General features: G+C 38.6%; 1 long non-coding RNA gene across 1 annotated transcript in view; it reads right to left on the bottom strand.

The window, feature by feature from the left end:
* Positions 1–293: 293 nt before the first annotated feature.
* Positions 294–8,403, bottom strand: part of LOC108497958 — a 25,688-nt gene continuing 17,578 nt past the window's right edge. The window contains exon 3 of the long non-coding RNA XR_001875022.1: positions 294–403. This is a non-coding gene — a long non-coding RNA (uncharacterized LOC108497958). The remainder of the gene's footprint in view (positions 404–8,403) is intronic.

Genomic DNA, 8,403 nt, shown 5'->3' with positions numbered 1-8,403 from the left:
CTCCACTGGAGTTAACGTAATAGTTTGACTGATGTGACATATTAAGAGTTAATTTTCTAACATTTCTTCATAGCATTAATGTCACCTTTATATTTATTTAATACATCATAGCAGACATAGAGTACCTCTGCCACACTTCGCAACTATTTCCACGGCACAGAAACAAGCCCAGGAACTTGCTGCTTAAGCTCTCTGTCCCACAGTTTAGTTTCTTCTTACCTTTTCTTGTTGCAGTTCACTAATGTCAGAAACACAACAGATGGTTGCTGCTGCTTTGTAATGCCTCTGTCTCCTGGTGGCCCCTGATGCTGTGTGTCACCCCACTGTAAGGGTCCTTTAAGGTGCAATGAGGTTTGAGGTACTCTGAGAGACAAAGAAGCTGCCTGAGGTACTGATGCGCTGTCTGAACAAAAGTAAACAAACAGAACTGGTTACACAAGTGCAAGGCACATTCTTGCAGCATCTTCAACAAGTAGTTTTACCTTGCGAGACTGTTTGATGAATTCATTTTCAAAAGATAAAAAAGGTAAAAAAAAAATAAATGCTGCATGTAGACCAAACACCTTTTGGGTATTTAATTTATCTCAAGAATTTCCAGCTCATAAGGAAAGTGAGAATAACTGAAGGCCACTAGACACTCAATACATCACATCGCAAACCAGCCCTGATGTTCCATCTACTTGGACTATATCAGCCACTTCATCATCCTAAGACATCTGGCAAATGACTAATATACTTTTTGTCTCTTTGTTTTCATGGATATAACAGACTGGACAAGATTAAAAGCAAAATTTGCATGTTACAGAGACACATGCAATAGTCTACATAATTGCACACGGGTTATGTTAGTAGGGCATTTTCATAAATAAAACTTCCTCTGCTCCACAGCACTTTCACACACACTTAAGTTGGTTTCGTACTTCAGATTATTCCCCTAAATGACATACCATGATATACAGCTAAACTTTCTGCTGGATCAGTCCTACAATTACACATGTTTGTTCCACATGTGCCTACCAAAAACATCAGAGCCTCCATGCAGCTTTCTTCTTTAAAGTAAATAGCAAGGAATAGACTGTTTTATTCCTCTCCAAAACTTTAGTCCCAGTAGGCAAAAAAGAGTCTTAGTGTGCGTGAAAAGGATGGGCAACAAAAAAGCACAAAAGCTTTTTTTGCTTTTGTCACTTAAGCTATCAAACAAATAAAACCAGACTGGCTAGCAGCCAACTTGAATTGCAGTTAAATAAATTTCTATTACACTTATTCATTTTGGACAACGCAACATAATTGATCAAAAGCAAAAAGCGTCCAGAAATTATTTTTAAGTTAAAGCCTATCTCTAGAAATATGATAGCAACCTACAAGCTACTATAGGCAGAACAAGTCATCATTTTAATTTGTGACAATGAATAAGGTGAACTTGTATTCATTCTAAGAACTTCCTTCTTGTTCCTAAAGGAAAACTGACTTGTAATAGAGCATAACACATGTTATGGGAAAAGTTTCAAAATTGCTGTTAACAAAACACACCTCACCTCTTTCAAATGCAATAAAGAGCATTTTAATTTTTCTTTAAAAGTTTACAAATAGGCAGATATAATTTTACCTACAAAAGTATTAGTATTAATTGTCAACTTTGCCCACTTTTTTACAGGCTATATTCTCAAAGCAATATCCTTATGTTGATTACTCAGCTAGCAAATGCACAGGTGAGCTGTTTATTTTAAGAACATTTCATTAACCCAGTGGGGTCTTGAACTGAAAGAAATGGCTTAGTTTTCCTTTGTGCATTGTAGTAGAATATGCACCTAAATTAGCATTTACCCTCCAGTTTAAACTAGAGTAACATGGTTGACAGGAGGAGAGCTGACTTTTAAATCCAGCCAGATAGACTGTTTTCTGACAGAGTTTCAACTGAACAATACACATGTAGACAATTAGCCAGGTTTTAGAAGCTGGCCAAACCCAGAGAAGAGCTGGAAACACGTTCCTTAGTGTTTCTCATTAGAGACTGACTGACTGAGAGGATTCCATGGGAGAATGGCTTGTTCAGGGCTGGCCTTTCATCTCAGAGGCCTGTGTATAATGTGCCCCAGATTCCGTGTGAGTGAGGTGGTGTAAGCATGGTCTGAACTGGGAGTTGCTTTTCACGGCACACGAGCGGTGCAGAATTCATGGGCAGTGCAGGTGGCAGCCAGTGTGCCAAGCAGGGGCAGGGGTGATAGTGGGAGTGCAGGTCCTGGTGCTGTTGTTCCAGGCAGGGTTTGCCCTGTGCTCCCCTTGCAGCCCCTGCAGAGCCACCTCACCCCGTCTGCACACCTTGCACACAGAGGAGGTGACAGCACTTGGGAATCTGAGCCAGGCTTGGGGTGAGTTCTAGACTGACTGACAATAAATGTAGTTTTGCTTTCCTTACAAATTAAAAAAAAAAAAAAAATCTAAGCCCCAGTTCAACCTGCTAACACTGCTTTAATTCACCACAAGGCTGTTGGTTCTCATATCAGTCTCCACGTATAGCTACACCTGCGTGCCAGTGAAGGCAGATGCCATCCTCAGCATTGGGAGGGATTTGCATTTGAAGTACAGTTTATTTCAGCAGTTTGCATGGAATAATTGATACCCTGCTATTTTTTCCAAATGCTTTTACAAGAGTTCAACGTGTGTTAGTCTGTACATGTTCTTGAGCATCAGACTGGTAATCAGATAAAACCCAGCTGTATTGATAAGATACTCCAAAAGGAAGCATTAAATGCATAAATACAGTGTGTCTACCATGACCTGATATGTTGGTTTCTCCATATTTTTCACACACTGTCTTAAATTTTGCTATTAAGCCAGGATTTATCACAGTCAAGGAAGCAAACCCAATTCCAATATCCGATTTCCCTTCAGTTTTTCTAAACCACAAACTAGTACAATTTATAGAGGAGAATATATACTATGACACATTCTCTCAAAGGGAACATTTACTGCAGAATCCATCACTCTAATGACATCTTTTTTAGCCTCTACATTTTAAGCATTTCACTACAAGTATGTCTATTCTCAGGAATTAGTAGAGCCTGTATTAGTCAATGCTAGACCACCAATATGGAGTTTTGTACAGATATAACACCTCAGATTTAGCGTAAGGAGTATGCAAAGATAGAATCTATTTTATGTGTGTGAAAAATTATTCTAGAAAACGTTTTCTCCTTTTTACAGTAGACTTTGGTCTCTCAAAGATGCATTCTGTGAGCACACCTGCATCCCTTACAGCACCTCTCTACCCCATGCTGAAGCAGAAAAATGAGTGAGGTGCCTACTTTCTTTTTGCTCTCTTTTAATCTTATGACCCTTCTGTATTTAGTGGTCCCAGAGAAACCTCAAACTATCTTTTATTATTCTCCGTGGCCACATTTTACTTCTCAACTATTTACTGCTTAGCTACACCTAATTGCCTTGAATGTTGCCTCTTGGAGAAGAAATTACTATCAGCCTCTTCAGATTGCTCTTCCCAATGCTGATACATGAATGATATAGTTAGAACTCTCCCACTACTTGTGTTTGTACAGTTACAACATCTGGAGCCAGTTAATAACATGAGAATCACAAAAGAAGGAAAGTTTCCAGCCTCTGTGGTTTCTGAGAAAAGTCACTCAAACATACCCTACAAGCCCACAAACCAGAAAATAAAGTTCTAATTTTATTTATTTAAAATATCATTAATTTTCAGTACTTAGGGATGACAATACTGTGTGGCTGATCCTCTCATCTCAGTGTGAGCCTGATGTCTGTAATGGACAGACAGCTGCGTGTTTGGTCATGGGAGGAGCATTTTCCTGTGTTAAGGAGGATGCTCAGAGCAAGGACACTGCTGAGGAGCTTGTGGCCTGGAACAGCACAGCTTTGCTGCTGCTCTCCTGGTCTGCACTGCTCTGTGCTAACCTGCTGTGTCCGAAAAGTGCCATGTTGGAGCAGCAGAGTAGTGCCACTCTGCACATGAAAAGTCTTCATTTATTTCTCACCGTAGGATACCTATTGTTCCTATTATTTAAGGCAATCACCCAAAAGATTGCATATATAATAATCAACAAGTAAAATAGTAGAACACAAGAAACATTTATGCTGCTGTCCAGGATTCACATGGTTTTGGAATTTGCTCCAAGACCAATTAATTACTTTTTTATAACACATGAAAATTTCTAACTAGAAAATTGCCAATAGTACACAGCCACTTGCTCATAGATCAATTTTATATTGTAAAGATACTTATAGATTTCCACTTTGGAGTTAGAGATTTCTAGAAAGGTGTGTTAGAGAAAACTTTCAAGAGTCTATAAGGCATTTTGTTTTATGTACAAGAATGTAATTGGTAAAGAGGAGCTCTTGGAACACTTCAGAAACCTTTAATGTGCAGCCCTTGTCTTTCCCATTTTTGAAATCTTACTCACTTGAGTAAAATAACTGCCAACTGTTTCTATCAGTCTGACAGGCTGTAACTTTCTGAGCCTGCCTTGGTCACAGAGGGCTAAGAAAAAGTGCCTTACATTGTCCTTCCCCTCTTGTTCCTCTGTTTCTGGCCTTTTTCATCTTTCTTGTGAATTTAGAGAGCTTCCCACTTCTAAACTCTCAAGCTTTCAAAGTGTGACACATGAGTTTAACACATCTTGTTAACTTAATATTTCACAGAAAAGACTTTCCTTTGGAAATATTCTAGGTCAGCTTTACCACTACTATGAGAAGTAATTTTTCTAAGGTCTTGATTCTTTTAAGTACCAAGTATCCTCAAATCGTGATCTCAGAATTAGACCCTTTATGGTTTCCCACTGGAAGCTCACCAAAAAAAAAAAAAATCATAGGAACAACTTTGGTCCATGACCATCAATTGTAAAGAGTCACAAAGGAAAAGATATTCCTAAAACAGTGATGGAAATAGAGAAGGAAAAGCATGAAAGGGCTTCCAATCATGCAATGGATGCTGCTCCCTTGTGAACACACTCTGACGTTTTCTTCTTAACAATGAACAAAAGCTATTTTCTCTAAGGGGGAGAACAGGAAAAGGCTCAAGCTAAAGCTGGGTCAGGACTGGTGAGCACAGAGCTTGTGTCATTAGTTAGAGAAGTTAAAGTCCACTTAAAAGTCTCTCTTGCCTGTCCCCAGCCTGTGCTCTCCCTTTGAAGTCCATCTTCTCCCTCCAAAATGCTGCTCCCTGGGTCTCAGCCTTCTATGAAGTTCCCTGTCCCAGTCAACTTCCCATCCAGCCCAACTTCTATCCACTTCTATCCAACTTCTCTATAGCTGTGCTGCCTTTCCTTTCCAAATGTCCAAATCTGGTTGCAAAACTGTCCCCTAAAACCACACCATTAAGGAAGAAACAGATGTGAATTTGATTTATAAATATTTTTCCAGCAGTTAATAATAAAGCATTACCTGAATGGATCTTTGTTAGCAACAGAGTCCTAACACCTCTGCATCACGCAACTTTTCATATATTTTCTGACTTTTGGGGGTTTTTTTAGCTTTTTTTTTTTTTAATTAACTTATTCCTTTAAGAGCTAGAGATTTAAAAGGATTCAGGAAACACATTGCTTTTTCCAGATGAAGTAAGATACAGAGATTTCAAAGATCCAAACTACGCTCACTGCTTCCTAGTGCTTTCAGACAAGAGAAGGAATACAGCCTGGGGTGGGAGTAGCACAATGTACCCCCTCCCAGGCAGCACGTGTGATAGTACATTCACACGGAGGACAAACAGGATAATGGAACATTAAAGCTGCAAGTAAAGGTAATGGAGTCACAATTTGTAAATGCAGAATTTAAACACAGATTTGTACTAGGATGCAGACTTTGCTAGCTTGATCACTGAACAATAGTATTTCAGGAACAGTGTACCACAGGGCTCTCATTTTTTTTATTGTTTATACACTAAACATATATGAGGACAGAATAACTCACTAATATCAACTGGAGACAAAGCCAGAACTTTCAAATCTAGAGCAATCTGAAGATGTTCAGGACAAGATTTTAAAATAAACAAGAGAAAAAGCAGTTTTTCCAAAAGAATGCTTCCTCCCCCTCTTCCTTGTCCCCTACTCCTCTGTCTCCAACAGAGCCAGCACCAGATGTTTCAGAAACCACACACTGGGCAAATACACAAGATCATCTGTCCCTTCTTCCATAAAGGTCTCATCCAAAGGGAAAAAATCTAGACAACCTAGTTCAAAGAACATGCCAGTAGCAGCAAATAGAAAACCTTCTATTTTAAAAAGTTCTCACATTTGAAAAGAAAAATTTTGATGGAATAGTTTAAAAATTTCAAATCCTGAAAATCAGATCACACCAACAGAAGAGACTATAGGATATTTCTGTGATAAACACACTAATCTCAAACAGTTCACGAGTATGTAATCTATGAACATGATTAATGAGGAAAGAATATTTTCTTAGAATTAAGATTACTATTTTACTACCACAAAATAAAGCCCTGATGGGGAAGTAACACTTTATAGATGTAAGAAGCAAGTGAAACATTTTCCCTCCAGAATAGAAGTCTTTTACCCTAATTCAGGAAATATATGTTTTTCCAATATGCAAATGTTTTCAAAAATGCACAGTTAATATCCTTGACTATCTTTAATGAAAAACATTTAGTGGTAAATAGAATTTCTAAAAATAAAATATTTACTCAAGATTAATAGTAACACAATAGAATGGATTTAGATATTGAAATCGTGACAAATAATTAAAAATGGGTTTGTTTCAAAATAAAATGAATGTATTGGTTAAAGAGGGATTTTCTTCTATGTGTAAATGTAACAGGCAATATTTTTGTCTCAGACTTTGGCTACTATTTTACTTCTAAAAGCAGCACCTGTAAAGATGCAGTCATGATTCCTGGTGACAAGTGATAGTGCCATAAGTCAGGCTGGGGAGCAGAATGGAGCAATGCCCAGGGTAGCACTGAAGGGGGGCGGGGGCAGCTGTGGGGGTTCACAGCCCCTACCTCACCATTATAACTGCTCAGTGTAAAACACCTCTTAGGTTGCTTTCAAGTGCACAGACAGCCAGTCCTGCCCCTGGCTGGCCCAGGATCAAAGGACTGCAAAGGTGGCTCCGTGCCACCGCTCCCTCTGGCTCTGCTCAGCTTCAGGAAGGCCAAACTCAGCACAGCTGAGAATCCATCCCAGCACGTTAATCATAAGGCTTGGGTGGAACTGCTGTCATGCTGGAGTTTTCATTTCCTCCACCTTTCAGAGCCTGACTTTTTCAAAAGTACACAAGAGATGCTTCATTAATTATCAGACAACTTAATTTTGAAATGAAGCACCTCAGATTGGAAATGTCCTGTAGCTTGCAATTTGAGAAAGCCACTGAAGTTTGCAGAAGTCAAGCACGTATTACCTAGAAAAGATTAACAAGAGGAAGAAGAAATTGTGAACTTATTTCGGATGTCACTTGACAGTGACATAAACACAGCACCATGAAAGATAAAGTCCAAATCAAGCTGATAAAGCATTTTCAGATCAAGAAAAATACAGCAGTTAATACTAATCTGATTTGCTAAAAGTGCAAGAAACTGAGTTAGGTGCTCGCTCTGTCTGGTGCCAGTGGAGCTGCTGGCAGTACAGCCTGGCACCACAGCCTTTGTCCTTTTTTTTCCCTTCACATGGAAAGAGACAAAGGAAAAAGAAATTACAGTCACTCCAGTGTGATGAAAAGAAGTCACAAGAAGAATTGTACATTCACAACGAACAAGTGTAGACATGATATTGGCAAAATTTCTTGTACAGAACCAAACATATTTCACTACAGTAGAGATATAATTTAAATCTTTACTGTACTCCAGCTGCAGTGTCAAGTTCAAGAGAATTAAAAATTCTTTTTTATTAATTATTTTTAAAGGGAATACAGAAGAGATATTTACCACAGCTCCATATATTCCAGAAAACTCGGGACTCAGTATTTAACTGGAAACAGATGCATGTTTCTAACATTTATAATTTATATCAACATAACATTATTTAATTTCAGGAGCTGTTCACAGGAGCTATCAGAGTCTCCCACAGATGGAATGGATAAAGGTTAGTGTGAACACTGGGATGTGAGGGACCAAAGATGCAAATGAGGTCACAAAGACCGAGGAGACAAATGAAAACTCCCTGTGCAATTATAAAATATTTCAAACCATAAAAAGTTTGCTGGATTATGGAAATACATTCTTTCTGAATACTTTTTTTTTCCCCTTCAAATCTTTGCCATCTTTAAAAGCAAGGTGACAGCTCTCACAAGAGAAATTTTTCTTCTTCTCTGCTGTGATTTGATTTAGATCTGCTTTCCAGTGACAGACTGCCAGATTGTGTAAAGCCCAGAGATCTCTACAGCAGGCAGTCCACTAATGACTCAAAGTTTGTGTAAGATACA

The sequence above is a fragment of the Lepidothrix coronata genome, unplaced genomic scaffold (assembly GCF_001604755.1).
Source record: "Lepidothrix coronata isolate B3197 unplaced genomic scaffold, Lepidothrix_coronata-1.0 Scaffold54, whole genome shotgun sequence".
In the NCBI taxonomy this organism is placed as follows: Eukaryota; Metazoa; Chordata; class Aves; order Passeriformes; family Pipridae; genus Lepidothrix; species Lepidothrix coronata.
This window is presented reverse-complemented; position numbering and strand designations above follow the sequence as displayed.